The sequence below is a fragment of the Mus caroli genome, unplaced genomic scaffold (genome assembly GCF_978045245.1).
Source record: "Mus caroli unplaced genomic scaffold, Mus_caroli_1 scaffold_1, whole genome shotgun sequence".
Classification (NCBI taxonomy): domain Eukaryota; kingdom Metazoa; phylum Chordata; class Mammalia; order Rodentia; family Muridae; genus Mus; species Mus caroli.
In genome coordinates this window covers 24,373,682-24,390,204 of record NW_028227256.1, presented here as the reverse complement: position 1 = coordinate 24,390,204, position 16,523 = coordinate 24,373,682, and the positions used below count along the sequence as shown (strand labels likewise).

The window sequence follows — 16,523 nt, the reverse complement described above, 5'->3', positions numbered from 1 at the left end:
TGATGGATTTTCATTCATCAATCAATAATCCCATCTGCTGTCATTGTAAATATTAGCTATGGTTCTTTTCGCTAGTTTTAAAGCCTGGGTTAGAGCCGTTAGTTCAACTTTCTGGGCTGAAGTTCCCAGCAGCAAAGCAGTTGCCCCAATAACACAGTCTAAGTACATGACCTCTACCCCTGCATACCTGATTCCATTCTGGATGAAGCTGCTACCATCCATGAAGTAGACGTATTCTGCATTTGGCCAGAGTATGTCAGTCAGTTCAGATCACAATGCAGTGAGAGCTGTGATCCAGGGGCAGGCTTTCTGTCTTTGGGTCACTAGGTCCAGTTTCATAGATAAATAAACCACAGATCTTTTCCATGGTCACAAAGTTCCAGTAAGCACCCCATTTGCTATCTTCTTGCTCTCCATCATATACAGGTAGAAAGTTTCGTGAACATTCAGGAAGGCCAATGCCAACACCTCCACAAAGGCTCCTATTAGAGTTGTAACAGCCATATCCATCTTAGGGATCCATTCTATTTTGTCTTCTTGACCCCTGATTGCCTCATATAATGGCTTGTCTATCTCAGTGAATCCTCACATTCAAATTCTACAAAATCCAGCAGATCCAAGAGGAAGAACAACAATATCAACCAACCAGACCCCCCAGAGCTTCCAGGGACTAAACCACCAACCAAAGAGTACAAATGGAGGGACTCTTGCTTCCAGCTGCATATGTAGCAGAGAATGGCCTTCTATGGCATCAAGAGAAGGAGAGACCTTTGTCCTGTGAAGGCTCATTGCCCCAGTGTAGGGGAATGCCAGGCCAGGGAGGAAGGAGAGGGTGGGTGGGAGGGTGAGTGTTGGAGCACCCTCATAGAAGCAGGGGAAGGAGAGATAGGATAGGTGATTTCCAGAGGGGAAACTGGTGAAGGGAATAACATTTGAAATGTAAACAAATAAAATATCCAATGATAAATGGGATTAATAAAAAAGAAAAAGGAATTCTGGTGCTTGCCTTCAGGTTGATAGAACTGGGATGTTAAGAATGGTTTCCTTCCAGAGGTCCAACAGCATGCATAGGTCACCCTCCACCTAGAAATTGTACCCCAGATAAGTGACCTCAAGTTGATAAAGCTGGGTTGTCTTAGAGACACTCTGCAGCCAAGTTGACTCAGTTCCTGTAACAGGTTTGGCACGTCTCCAAGTTATGTCTGCAATACACGCTGGACCACAGTTATTTCAGGGTGGGCCCACTGGTATTCGCTGAAGTCCTCATGCAGCTCCTCCTCAATGGTGGTGGGTGAGTTCTTGAATACTTGAGGCAGATGAGTCCAAGTCATTTGTCCCTTGAAGCCTCTTTCCAACTCTTGCCATTCAAAGGCAAATAGAGGCTGTCTTTGAGTGCCAGAGGCAAGCCAAAATATTCAGTGGCTGATGTGGGGATGTTTCATTATACGGAAATTCATCAATGCAATCTACTACGTAAACAAACTCAAAGGAAAAACATACATGATAATTTTTCATTAGATGCTGAAAAAGCTTTTGACAAAATTCAACATCCCTTCATGTTAAAAGTCTTGTAAAGATCAGGAATTCAAAGCCCATACCTACAAATAATAAAAACAATATAGAGCAAACTAGTAGCCAACATCAAAAAGTCTTTCAAGATATTTCCTGGGGCTCTCTTTCTTTGCTATGTATGCATTTGTAATGTATCTTAGCTTACCACATACCTGATTAAAAAGGAAAGTGGTTGTTTTCAGTTTCCAATTGTTACAGATAAAGCTCCTATGAACATAGTTGTGCAGCATGTTTGTAAAATATGAGGTATATCTGTCAGCATTGGCACTTACAATGGAACAACGGACACCTGAATTATCATCCCACGAAATGCAAGTCTATCACTGGGATGTAAAGCAGGTCATCAAACCTACTAAAAGGAATTGAGCATTGTGAATGATCACATATGCAGAGAAGACACAACATTGTTAATTTTAAATGTAAAAATAACGATAAAGAAATGAAGGATGGAAAAATTGTTCTGTACCTGTCCACTTGGAGTTCATATATATATAATATTGGTGCTACAGGTATTGTACAGCTGCAGAGGTAAAAACAGCTGCAGAGATAAGAGGAATGGAATGGGTCTGAACAAATAAATAGGAGGTGGATGGATTTTATATCCAGACAAGTGACAAGGAGGATGGGCAGTTGACAACAAAAAATACCATGTTAACAACAGGGAACGATGTGACATTCAAGTTCAATGCTTGCCAGCCTCTCTCTCTCTCTCTCTCTCTCTCTCTCTCTCTCACACACACACACACACACACACACACACACACACACACACCCTACACATGTTTGGTACTCAAATGATGTGTTTCTGGATGCCATCACTATTCCAATGTTAGTTGTCCATGTTTTTATTAGGTCAAGGTGAGTGACTTCCTCCCTGTCCTTGGTCTGGTGTGTTTAATAACTTCTTGATCCCAAAATTTGGATTAACTTTAATATACTCCAATGAACTTATAGATAAAAGTCACCATGTACTTTTAGGATGGCACCCTTTTTCTTCCCAAGTAAGCCATGTATGAGCCTATGATCTGTGGGTGCCATTGTATGTTGTCCTCTGTTCATCCATGTGCAAATCCATCTTTATTCCTTAAGCTGGAGTCAAACATAATTGGAAAATAAAATCTGTTGGAAAAGCCAATCTTTAAAATCATTGTTTCACACAACAAGAAGAAACAAGAAGTACAAAGCCCTATCACAACTTATTAAGAGCACAAAGCTACTAATGTACAGAATTTACACTGTATATGTCAGTACTACCACCACACCAATCTATGGTATAATTTTTTATCAGGTAGGGTTGTGACTGTGGCCTGGCTTCACCTAATGATATGATAGAATTATACTTTCTCACTTTCGTGCAATAGCTAAATCACCACAATAATAGATGATGTGCTCATGCTGGCTGCACTATGGAATCTTGTAGCTTAGATACTTTTTAAAACTCTACTTTTAATAAGGGTTCTTAAATACTTCACACTCACCCTTCCCCCCTCCCCCTCCCAACACACTTCTAGCCCTCAGTCCAATGGTAAGGGGAAAACGATGGTAAATAGGACAAGGGGATGTGGATCTCTTTAGAAGTAGTTCCTTGGGGCAATTCCAATCTCTGTCAGGATGTCAACAGTCCAGTTTGGTAGTGTCAGGATACCAAACTCAAATCAGCAATCTGCAAGATTGGTGACACCATTTTGCAGAAACTTCTGGTCACCCACCAAATTGGCCTGAGTCAGCAGGAGAGACCAGGTCCAGCCAGGAAGCCAGAAGTTCTCTGCTACACCCCTCTCAATGAAGCGAAGATCAGCAAAGATGAAGAAGCAAAACAAATAAAAAGCTACCTATGAAAGTGCACAGTCACTGTCACTTGAGTCCTATGTATGCCAAGCATCATGTGTTCTTTAATGTGTCTTGTTTCAGCAAAACATGTCAGCCTCACCACTTGAGTCTGTATCACCTGACATTTCCAGAAACTTTCACTTCAGAATCTCCTTTTCAGTTAACCTTTTCTGTTTATATGCTCTAGATTCAAACACTGTCATTTCTATCTGGGATAGGGCACAAAAAGAGATAAATACTGGACTTACGAATATCCTTTGACCCTGCTCTGAATTATTCTGCTGTGAAGTATCAATGTCTTCAGAAAAACTCAAAAGAGTGTATGTCAACCTTTTTATTATAATGCATTTTGTTGTAAAATATTTTCATCTAGAAAGTATTCAAAACAATATCTTTAAATTAGAAAAATAGCTATATATTTTGATCAAGGCTAAACAAAAGTTAATATATAAATGAATAACAATAACAAGAGTATTTTGTAAGAATAAAGAAAATGCAAGATTCAAATAAATCTGTTTATGCTGATTTCTGCCAAGTACCCAAATGAGCAATATGTGGCAAATGACCATTGCTACATGAGTGAACAGAATGTGTCCTTATGCTAAGGCTTTTAATCGTTGTATCAACTGTGTTCACAGCAATTGGAGAGGAGAAATATACACGCCAATGAAAGAAAACTAACCCAAGGGTTATAAATGTTGCTTTTATTTCCTCAAATGAAGGAATAAATTAAGAGCCATAATTCCTAGGCATAGATCTAAAAGCTTCTAGCTCAATACAATCTAATCTTTTATAAGCCCAGAACTTGAAGGCTTTAGCTTCCAGCCTATGTCTGCTAATGTATGCCTGGAATGTTTCAGCCTCTGAAACTGCTCACTAAACTCACCCTTTCTAGCTCTTTATGAACTCTGGATGGCTGGATCAACTCAGCTGTTTTGGCTCAAACTCCTCACCAAGCTGACTGATTCAAATTGCCATCCCTTGGCTTCTAATTGGATTGCTCTGCTTGTAAAAAAACTGTCTCTGAACTCCAGGAGCTGAACTGCTCAGAACTGCAGGGAACCTGAACTGAATACGACTGTACTCAACTGAACTGCACCAGACTGAACTGCTCTGGACTGAAGTGAGCACAGCTGAATTGAATAAAACACAATTTTCTGTTCCTCACTGCTATTTATATAGCCTCTCCTTTCTACTTGTTTTGGTAAGAGCTGGGTATATTCTATCTCTAATTCGTTCTGTTTAGTCTTTCTCTGATTTGTCACTTTGTTTGCCCCTCAATTAGACACCATTGTTTGAGATCAAAGGTGTGTACTAAGGGAGTTTCTTCATTCCAGCTGGATCACATTTTTTTGGATATAATGTCTTGCCAGAGCAGCCATGTTCCTTGATTAAAATTTCTCTACAAAGGGTTAAACAGTATTGGAAAGTGTCAACACAGGAGACAGCATAACAGAGAATGCTTTCAAAGTGACAGAGGACCCAAGTTGTGTGATAGGGTTAATAATCCAAAGAGGAGAATGACTGGCTTGAAATGAAAATTAAGTGGCAGAAAAGGGAATAAAATGTACTAAGGCATTTGGGTTTTAAATGCACTCAGAACCTTCTATACATGAGCAACCCATTAGCACTGAAATAATAATTTCGGATAGCATAATATAGTGTGAGCACCTATTGCATTCAGTTTCATGGTTAAATGTGTTCTTGTTTGTAATGGAACAATGAGGAATGATTTGAGCAATGACTACCAAATGATCCATTGGTATTTCGAGAATCAGTACTGGCAAATTGATGTTGGTGTGGGATGGATCCTGGAACTTGATATTCATAAGAAATCATAACTGTATCAAGATGTTTTCTTTTTCTTGATTTCAAAAAGGATAGGAAACTGCTGATCATACACAAGGTTCTAGACTTTGACTGATATTCTTAATTGAATTTTAAAGAGCTGAAGTTCATCTATTTGTGATTTTATTCTAAATTGTATACTGCAATTTCTAGGGTTAAGGCAGCCATTTGCTTTGTAATTTGACATGATTTTTGGTATAACACAAACCTTCATTTAGCTTAATTGGCAGTAGTTTCTTTAAGAGCCACATGTGTTAGACTTGTGATGTTATGTTCACATTTTGACGGTAATGTGTACCTAAATGCAAATAACACAAAGATGTCCCCACCCCACCTGACCTCTAAACTCCCTGAGGCCTCCAGTCCCTTGAGCGTTATGTGCATCTCTGACTGAACTCAGACCTGGCAGTCCTCTGCTGTATGTGTGTTGGGGGCTTCATATCAGCTTCTGTATGCTGGCTGGTTGGTGTTCCAGTGTTTGAGGGATCTTGGGGGTCCAGGTTAATTGAATCTGCTGATCCTCCTACAGGGTTGCCCTTCTCCTCAGCTTCTTCCAGCTTTTCCCTAATTCAATCACAGGAATCAGCAGCTTCTGTCCATTGCTTGGGGACAAATATCTACATCTGACTCTTTCAGCTGCTTATTGGGTCCTTTGGAAAGGAGTCATGATTGGTCCCTTTTTGTGAGTAATCCATAGCCTCAATAGTAGTGTCAGGCCTTGGGACCTCCCCTTGAGCTGGACCCCACTTTGGGCCTGTTGCTGGACCTTCTTTTCCTCAGACTCCTGTCTGATTTCATCCCTTCAGGGAATATCCTCACAGAAATGGGGAGGTTGGGGGAGAGAGGTATGGGATGTGGAACACTCAGAGGGTGGACCAGGAGAGGAATAAAATCTGGAGTGTAAGAATAATAAATGAATAAATAAATAAATAAATAAATAAAATGCAAATAACATTTGACATGTTTTTTAAATATAGCATTTTATTAAAGTATGTTTTGATATTTAATATCAACCAAGTGACTTCTAGGAAGTCACATCCATTTTATGCCTTCTGCCAGAAGAATTATAAGAAACTTTAAGGGTGAATTACTTAAATGTTTTAATTTATTATTTAGTGAATACAAATATATTTAGTTCATATTCATGCCTGCTATCTACTCTATTAGAACCATTTTCTTACATTTTTCTCCCAACTTTATGTCAAACATTTAATGTTCTTGCTTTTTAATCTATTGGAGGAATAAGTATCAGTTGTGTATGGAGGAATATAGTATGATATCCACTGGACCCTGACCACCTACCATCACCTAGAAGGCATATGGTAACCTGGTTCTCTCTCTGTGGTGCTATGGACTGCCAATGACTATTTAGCTAGTAGTGGGATCTCTTGTATATAACATTGGTTTGAGAAATTCACAGTCATGTGCAATGCATTGTGACTATTTTGTTATTCTCTATACAAGCCAAAATTCACAACATAGAGAAGCTTCTCTGGTGAAGACTGAGAATAGCAAGGGTCTATGGCTATAAAAATAAATATTTAGAAGGAAATGTAATACTATACCCCTTTGAAAAATAATAGTTGTGGGCTCTCTACCATTCACATTATCAGGTTTATTTTCATGTCTGCGTTACCAATAGTGACTTCTTTACTGTTCATCAGGCCTTGTCCAACCAGATACCTATCACAACTCCCTTGATATCCATGCAAAATATTACTCCTATGAACATATTTACATTATACATTTAGAAAGGGTTAAAGAAAATTGAATATAAATGAAATCTTCGCTTACATCAATGTGTGTACAGTCATGCATTTGTTTACACGTAAGTAAAAAGAAATGGTGAATCTAATTGTGACTCATCCCACTATGCTACAAAAAGCACTCTCAGTTTTTTTTTTTTCATATACTTTCTATTGTATATGACAAACAGCATTCTCGCTGATTGTCCACCTATTTTATCTCTTGGAATAATTTTCCTTGACATCCATTAATGCAACAAATCCTCTGACTTGAGATGTGATTCTAAGTCAGACCAATTTTAGATCTGTCCCTCTTCATCAAAAACACTCACTGTAATCCTTTCATTTCTATTCTGTTTAACTCACATACACAGATTCATTACTGCGGCTCATTTGCACTGTAATCTCCCTTTTCCTCAAGCAGACCTTGCATATTGCCAGCTAGATAATTCTTCTCTCTTATGACATTTTATTTTAGGATCCAAGATTATGCAGTGGAACGTGCTATTTTACAAAAAGAGAAAGATTTCTGTGGGTTTTCACCACACTTCTATCCCCAAACCCAGGCCAAAGGCCATCCTGTATAGCTGTGTCCAGAGTCATAAGCAGAGCCAACATGCTCACAGTTCTCTACAGATATGCTGCATTGCATGACTAAGAGTCCTAGATTTTATCACTAAGGGCTCTCAAGCATCTCAGATCTGTTACAGATGAATATTCAAATGCATTTAGAATTTGAGATGTCATCAAACTTTAGATCTACTATTAACTATATCCACTCATCTACTGTAGGAGATAATGACCTTTTCATGAGCTACCAAAGAGGCCCTCTAGCTCACACTTAGCTCCTTCTTAACAGCACTCATTCTTTCATTAGTTCTATGTATGGTCTCAATAGAAATCAACAGGGCCAGATAATCTTTCTATTTCATAGACAATCTTCCCCAATATTATTCAATTTCCTTATTTACAGTTCATGAGTTCCAATTTTCAAATCATTCCCAAGGTAAATTTGAACATTTTTAAAATTATTACCATTATCATTTGAATGAATTGGCATTGTACTAATGAATGTTTCTTCATTTTATTTATTTATCTATTTATCTATCTATTTATTTATTTATTTATTTAGGATTTTTGAGACAGGGTTTCTCTGTGTAGTCCTGGCTGTCCTGGAACTCACTTTGTAGTGCAGGCTGGCCTCGAACTCAGAAATCCGCCTGCCTCCCAAGTGCTGAGATTAAAGGCGTGCACCACCATGCCCGGCTTCGTGGTGATTATTGTTACACCTTATGACAATACATATCTGAGTTGTTTATAACATTCCACAAACACAGTTTATCAACTTATTGCCATGGAAAAGGAAGAAATTTACTTTTCAAATTCCTCAAACAAGTTTAATTTCCAGATCCTCCTCTTCCTCAAACTTGATTTGTTGCTGGTATGCTAGCAAAGTATCTCCAAAGAAAAGCCTGATATGTAATTATTTCATTAAGAAGGAGAATTTCAGAAAGTGGAATTGAAATATAAATAGAATAAATGGCTTCTACTATTTCTACAAAGACATAGCATAGTAGCTTACTTTTTGATATATATATATATATATAATTTATTTATTCATCATTTGTTCTATCATTTACCATCTTTGAATTATGACTCAAAAGTTTATTTTTTCAACTTTGTCTCACCTATCAGGCTTCCATAAATAGGATGCAGAACTCCTGTTATCTTTTCAAAGGGGGTTTACAATCAGGCTAAATTACTCCTCTCTAGATCTGTACTAAGAGACTGGGTTCTTGAAATTCATATATTTACTTAATAGACTTAATTTTCAGATGACAGTATATAAAGCTATTATACATACATAAATTATCCTACACAAGATATGACATTTTCATTCTTATCTAGCTTATATTGCCTAGGAATACTCTAGAAAATTTCAATTCCAAGACATTAAAAAAATGTAGTTTTCATTCTTGATTGAAGTCTGTGTTGTTTGACTATATGTACATATGTATTTGCAGGTATCTATTCATCAGTTTTCTGTTGCTCTGATAAAACAGCATGATCAAAGTCAATGCGAGGAAGCATAAGCTTATTGTGGCTTATGTTTCTGTCTTCAGGTAGATAAAAACAAATTATAGGACAAAGAAAATGCAACACTTGACTGTCCTGATATCATTGTTATAGACACTAATAAGTGCTAATCTTTAGGTAAATATATACTCACTCATACGTTAAAGGTAACAAAATAATTAAGCTCAATGATTCACAAAAAAATATACATCAAAATAGAGTTAGTGTTTTGTGGGAATAATTAGAGAATGCTAGGTTAATAATCTTTAATTTTTGCACTTGTAAAATTGATAAGACAATGAAGCACATTTTATGTTCTAATGAGGTAAAATACATACCATGATAACAAAAAGTTGGATATACAGAAGGAAAACATGGTGGATGCAAGGGGTTGGAGACTGTATAGAAATGATGATATAAGGAGCAGAAGGTACATAATTATTTAGAGTAAATGAGTAAGCTTCAAAAATATTGTTTGTATATCATGATGACTATAAATCTTGTTTATTCATGGTTTGCTTGAAACATGCAAACAGGGTAGAAGTTATAACCACATGCAAATAAAATTGGACACTGTACAGTAGCATATTTGTTATCTGGATTCACCTATCCATAATCTTGGCATATTTATATCAAAATACTCTGACATATACAATAGACTCTGTTAATTTTTAAAAAGAATTAAAAAAAAAAACCTATGGCATAGTTTTGATTTTAACATCTGGAATCTTTGCATGAAATGACACTTAGAAACCAAACCCAGACACTATTGCATATGCCAGCAAGATTTAGCTGAAAGGACCCTGATATAGCTAGCTGAAGGGACCCTGATATAGCTGTCTCATATGAAGCTATGCCAGTGACTGGCAAATACAGAAGTGGATGCTCACAGTCATCTATTGGATGGAACACAGGGTCCCCAGTGGAGAAGCTAGAGAAAGTACTCAAGGAGCTGAAGGGGTCTGCAACCTTATAGGTGGAACAACAATATGAACTAACCAGTACCCCCAGAGCTTGTGTCTCTAGCTGCATATGTATCAGAAGATGGCCTAGTCAGCCATCATTGGGAAGAGAGGCCCCTTAGTCTTGCAAACTTTATATGCCCCAGTACAGGGGAACACCAGGGCCAAGAAGTGGGAGTGGGTGGGTAGGGGAGCTGGGCGGGCGGAGGGTACAGGGAATTTTCGAGAAAACATTTGAAATGTAAATAAAGAAGATATCTAATGAAAATAAATAAATAAATAAATAAATAAATAAATAAAATTAGAAGAAAAAAAAGAAAATGAACATTTCTTAGAATTGCATTTTTATTCACAGTTATCACTGCATGATGTTGCTTGGTCAGATTCATGAAATAATACCACATTCCAACAAGAGATGATAGAAGAGAGAAATTTTAAGTTATTTAAATTATCTGGAAGTAATAAAATAAAAATAAGTGTGTGTGTGAGAGAGAGAGAGGGGGGGGAGAGAGAGAGAGAGACATGCAGAAAGGCTCAAGGGATATATGAGGTTGAAAAGATTTTTTTTTTGATCAGAGTATTACTTCTAGATATACGCAGTGTATCAGAGTCTTATACAAAAATGCATTTACAAATATTTAGAATTTCATCTGTATTTCAAGGAGCCATCCAGAAGAGAATGAAAGCATTGCTGTAAGCATTCCATTGTGAGCATAGTGTGCATGAGAAAGGAGGATGCATGAAGCATTGCTGTAAGCATTCCATTGTGAGCATAGTGTGCATGAGAAAGGAGGATGCATGAAGCACTGCTGTAAGCATTCCATTGTGAGCATAGTGTGCATGAGAAAGGAGGATGCATGAAGCACTGCTGTAAGCATTCCATTGTGAGCATAGTGTGCATGAGGAAGGAGGATGCATTTCTACTGCAAGAAGTTTTATGATCCTCACTTCTTAATAGATACTTACATCGTCATGAATATTTTACAACATCAGAGTCTCAATGTCACCTATATTACTGTTTCTTTGGAAATAGCATATGCCACATAGCCTGCTACTCAGAGATTCTTTTAAAATGTCTAATGAAATATTCATTCAGTTTCACATTTTAGAAAAGATCACAATAGGTAACCTTAACATAAAATACATTGAGTTTTATAAAGTTTCTGTTGTACCTTGAGGATCTCAAATTAATTATGAAATAGGTCTAAGTGGGCCAGCAATCTTGGTAGCCAATATGATACCTTTATGATCATCTACACTCACTCAAGCACATCAAAATTCCCTATGGAAAAAAGTATTTCATGGTACAAAGCTCTACACTGTAGGCAAATTAAGGTAGTGAAATAAATATATATATAGCATGGCTCATACTGGACAGAGTAGCAATGTTGTAAATTATTTTACAGCATTTTAGGGTGAAACAGTGTAGACTACCAATGAAGCTCTTGGTTGCTTAACACACTGCACACTTTGTAGAAGATATTCAGATGATTCAAGCTGCATAGGATCTGAAAGTGTTTCACTGTGGTCTGGCTTCAGTGAAAATACTTTGTAAGCTACCAAGGGAAATATACAACTAAACTGTCACTTCTTCCCACTGGCAACACCTATGAAACAGCATGGTTATAAAGGTACAGTGGGTTACATAGCACTCACATGTCACTGGTAACCAGAGTCATCTAACTGGACTTAAGAAGCACACAATAATAGAAATATCATGTCTGTTACTGGATCCTATCCAGCTTCCTTTGGCTATGGAGTTCATGGATATTGTAAAAGAATCTACTAATATTATTTTTCTAAGCCAGAATAACTCTTTTCTACATAAGAAATCTCGTTCTTATACCTGGAGGTAAGTATTGATACCTCCCATTTTCAAACAAACCTCTCTTTTAAGCAAATAAAGACCTTCACAAATCTTTTTTTTTCCTTTTTTTTTATTATTATTGGGTATTTATTTCATTTACATTTTCAATGCTATCTCAAATGGTAGTGCTTGAAGGTAGCACACTTGGGGGGAACTGAATGAAGAATAAAAGGGAGGAACATGATATAATTCTATTTCAATTTAAATGATTTCATCAACAATAAAGTGTATTTCAGCAATTATTTTAACTATCAGTAACATTAATTTCATAATAAATTCCTTTATTAATTCAAGTCAAAAGGATTTATTGTTATGTTATATATTTTTTAAAGTATTTTTTATTACATATTTTCCTCAATACATTTTCAATGCTATCCCAAAAGTCCCCCATATCCTCCCCCCCACTCCCCTACCCACCCATTCCCACTTTTTGGCCCTGGCGTTCCCCTGTACTGGGACATATAAAGTTTGAATGTCCAATGGGCCTCTCTTTCCAGTGATGGCCTACTAGGCCATCTTTTGATACATATGCAGCTAGAGACAAGAGCTCCGAAGAACTGGTTAGTTTACAATGTTGTTGCACCTACAGGGTTGCAGATCTCATTAGCTCCTTGGATACTTTCTCTAGCTACTCCATTGGGTGTCCTGTGATCCATCCAATAGCTGACTGTGAGCATCCACTTATGTGTTTGCTAGGCCCCGGCCTAGTCTCACAAGAGACAGCTATATCAGGGTCCTTTCAGCAAACTCTTGCTAGTGTATGCAATGGTGTCAGCGTTTGGAGGCTGATTATGGGATGGATCCCTGGATATGGCAGTCTCTAGATGGTCCATCCTTTTGTCTCAGCTCCCAAACTTTGTCTCTGTAACTCCTTCCATGGGTGATTGTTCCCAATTCTAAGAAGGGGCAAAGTGTCCACACTTTGGTCTTTGTTCTTCTTCAGTTTCATGTGTTTTGCAAATTGTATCTTATATCTAGGGTATACTAAGGTTCTGGGCTAATATCCACTTATCAGTGAGTACATCCATGCTTATTTCTGGAATTGGGCATGACATGTGAGTATTTAATTGAGAAAGTTTCCTCCATCATACTTTATAATATGTAAATACTTGGCCTCTAGTTGTTGATGTTTTGGGGGGAGAATTTTGGACGAGCAGCATTGCTCTTGAGAGTTTGAATGCTCACCCCACTTCCAGTTTTCTGCCTCCATCAAGGTTGTGGTTAAAGATATGATCACTCACAGCTATGAATATGGCTGCACAAATAATTGTAGGGTTGGATCTTGAGTTCTTTGAGCACATGCCAAATATTAGTATAGCTGCGTCATAGGCCTTCCTTCCAAACCAAATAGAATGAGAAAGTGTAATTTTTCTTTAGCATTGATCCACCCATCCATCAAATGAATCACTGACCTAACAATTCCTGCAAAATTGAGTAAGGACCAAAGATAGTGTTTACCTTCTTTTTGATTTATCTCTTGGAAGTGACTTTCCTTCCCCTCATCCCTCAAGCCCCACCATCAAAAAAAAAAAAAAATAGAGGAAAAAAGCTGTGCATCTTAGAATTTAATCCCTGCCCAAATTCCTTTCCTGAAATTTTCTTCCTTGGGGTATACTTCCCTTCCTTGATAAGTCTCAAAGCTCTTCTTAGCATGCTTAGAAGGCTTTCCCCTTCTCTTTTGTGATGGAAAGAGGCTACCCATTAGGGGGTCATCTTAACCAAAATTCTAGTTAATTTCCAATGCCAAGTTTATGGTGCTGTATTTCTCGAGACTTTATCAATTTTCTTCATACAAGATTACCTTATAAAGTTAGAAACCAACCTACTTTGTAGCACTTTCTTTTATAGTAATCTGTAAGTCAAATGATAGCTTAGCCAATATATTAAAAGTCTAAATTTTATTTTCAAAAAGAATTAATGAGGTTTTTATTTCTTTTTTTCTGAAGTATCCTTTGTCTTTACCTATCTTGCTGTTGTTTAAACAAGAGGTTTCAATTGTAGGCCTAAGTATTTGAACACTTGGTCCCCAAGAGCCAGCACTGTTTGGAAGATAGAAGTTTCCTGGAAGAATTATGTCAATATGCATAGCTTGGAGGTTTATACCATGGCCTCCTTTCTTGGCCTCTATTTCCTGTGCATGAATACAATGTGATCAGTCTGCTTCCTGGCTGCTCAGCTGGCCTTATGCTACTACTGTGTGGTCTTCCCTACTACTGTGGACTTTATCCCCTGAAGAGCTGTAATACAAAGTAAACCCGTTTTTTCCCAAATTAGCTTTTGCCCAGGGTATTGATCACAGCAACAGGAAAATTAACTAATGTGAACCTTGTTGGAAATTCAAGCCACAGATGCGAACTTTATGATCAAATTAGAAGCAAATAAGATACATTTACTTCTTAAATACATAGAATGGATGTGAAAGGAAACCAATTCATTCCATGCAAGTATGGGACAGAAAAATTAAGAAGTTAGGTCTTATATTTGGTAATCTATTCATTGAATTTCAGGATACCCTCAGCAAGGAAGATGCTAAAGATATGGCCACTCTAAGTATCCCTGAGAATCATCCATGAGAAAGAAGCTGGCCTGCACTGTGATGTGGACAGTAGATGGAAAGTTCACCAAAGTATGAGGTCTTCGGGAGACTATGATGATTGGCTCTTGAAAGCCTCTGCAGAATGGCTGGGAAAAGTTTTCCAAAAGAGCAAACAAAGAGAGATTCAATCAATTGAAAGAAGTGCTGGGAGTACATCCTATGTGTGTCCTTTGCGTCTGAGTTACCTCACTCAGGATGATGTTTTCTAGTTCCATCCATTTACCTGCAAAACTCAGGATGCCCTCATTCTCAATGGGTAAGTAGTACTCCATTGTGTAAATGAACTACATGTCCTGTATCCATTATTCTGTTGTGGAACATCTTCATGTGTTAGCAGTGTAACCATAAAAAGACTTATTTATTGAGTCATTATCATACAGAAATGAATACATGAGTTAGCACAGTGTCCTTGGGTCTTTGGAAGTTTTTATTAGCATAAAATATCAGCACTTAGATTATAGTTATCTTAATATCTATAAAATATAAAAATGCTTTGAGGGAATATCTCTGCATTCATTTTGTCATGAAAATATTACATATTTTGAACTAAGGATCTGAGATATGCCCCAGCTGTCATTTTTATTATTAATTACTTACTTTATTCATTTACATTTCGAATGATATTCCCCGTCCTGGTTACCCATCCTCAACCCTCCCATCTTATCTTCCCTCCTCTTTGGCCTTATGAGGGTGCTCCCCCATCTACTCCTCCACTCCTTCCTCACTCCTCTAGCATCCACCTATGCTGGAGCATCAAAATCTCCTCCCCTCATGTTGATGTCATATAAGGCCATCCTCTGCTACATATATATCTGGAGTACTGGCTTCCTCCATGTATGTTCTTTTGTTAATGTTTCAGTCCCTGGGACATTGTAGCTGGTCCAGTTAGTTGATATTTTTCTTCTAATGGGGTTTCAATCCCCTTCAGCTCCTTCAGTCCTTCCCCTAGCTCTTCCATTGGGATCCCCAGGCACATTCTGTGAGTATCTCCATCTGTATTAGTCAGGTGCTGGTGGAAACTCTTAGGAAACAGCCTGTCAGCAAACACTTCTTGGCAACAGCAATAGTGTGAGGATTTGTTGTCTGGAGATGGGATGGATCCCTAGGTGGTGTGGTCTCTGGATGACATTTCCTTCAGTCTCTGTCCCATTTTTTGTCCCTGTCTTTCCTTTGGACAGGAACAGCTGTCTTAAGTGATTTCACTAATGAAAAATATTTCAAAACTCCTTTCAGACAAGCTTGTTCTAACATTTTTATGAATGGAGAGATTACATTGGGTTTCTATGCCTTCTACATTTTTTTCCATTTAGTGTCAGTTCTTTGTGAACTTTGTGACTCTTTAGAAGGGTTCATAGAATTTAGTTTATCAACAGTCCTGATTTTTTATGCTCTCCAATGGGTGATTGCTATTTATGCTAATCTAGAAGCTTACAGTGTTCTCTATGGAAATCTGTCCTTGAATTTTCATTCTGAACTCTTCTTTCCTTTAAAATATCTTGTCAGATTAATTCAAGTGAAATAATGATAGAACTTGAAAATATATGATTTATATCCTTCTAAAGAGTATTGTATATATCTTTAATATCTTTTTTAGAAAAACCATATTTTCTGGAAACTTATTGGACATATCTTAGAAAATATACTTGTCTTTTTAAAGAATTCATGAGTAAGACCTAGACTTGTCAAACATTTTGCTTTTTTTGACAACATGAAAGCTTTTCTCAGGAGCTTGAAAGAACACATACAATTCATCTTGATTGTAAGAAAGCAGGCCCTAGTCTTCCAAATGAAACATTTCTTTCTTCCTTTGACAGCACTGAACATGTTTTAGATAATGTTGTTTCCCTGTAAATACTTTGCTGGTCAGGAACTTAAACACAACTATTAGCAAATTGTAATTTAGTATTGATTCAAGTGTTGTTTTGCTATTCTTAAGCCAAGTCTCTCCTGATATAATCTACTCCTTTGAGCAAGAGCCTAGAAAATAGAATGTCAAGACTTAAATGTACCAAAGTTGAAAGTTGTCA

The 16,523-nt window shown here is 37.3% G+C and overlaps 1 long non-coding RNA gene across 2 annotated transcripts in view; it reads left to right on the top strand.

Moving 5' to 3' along the window:
- The window catches only part of LOC110301147 (uncharacterized), a 180,494-nt gene extending 165,894 nt beyond the window's left edge, over positions 1-14,600 (top strand). For both annotated transcript variants that reach the window (XR_015046666.1, XR_002378687.2), the window contains one exon: positions 14,408-14,600. This is a non-coding gene — a long non-coding RNA (uncharacterized LOC110301147). The remainder of the gene's footprint in view (positions 1-14,407) is intronic.
- Positions 14,601-16,523: the final 1,923 nt, after the last annotated feature.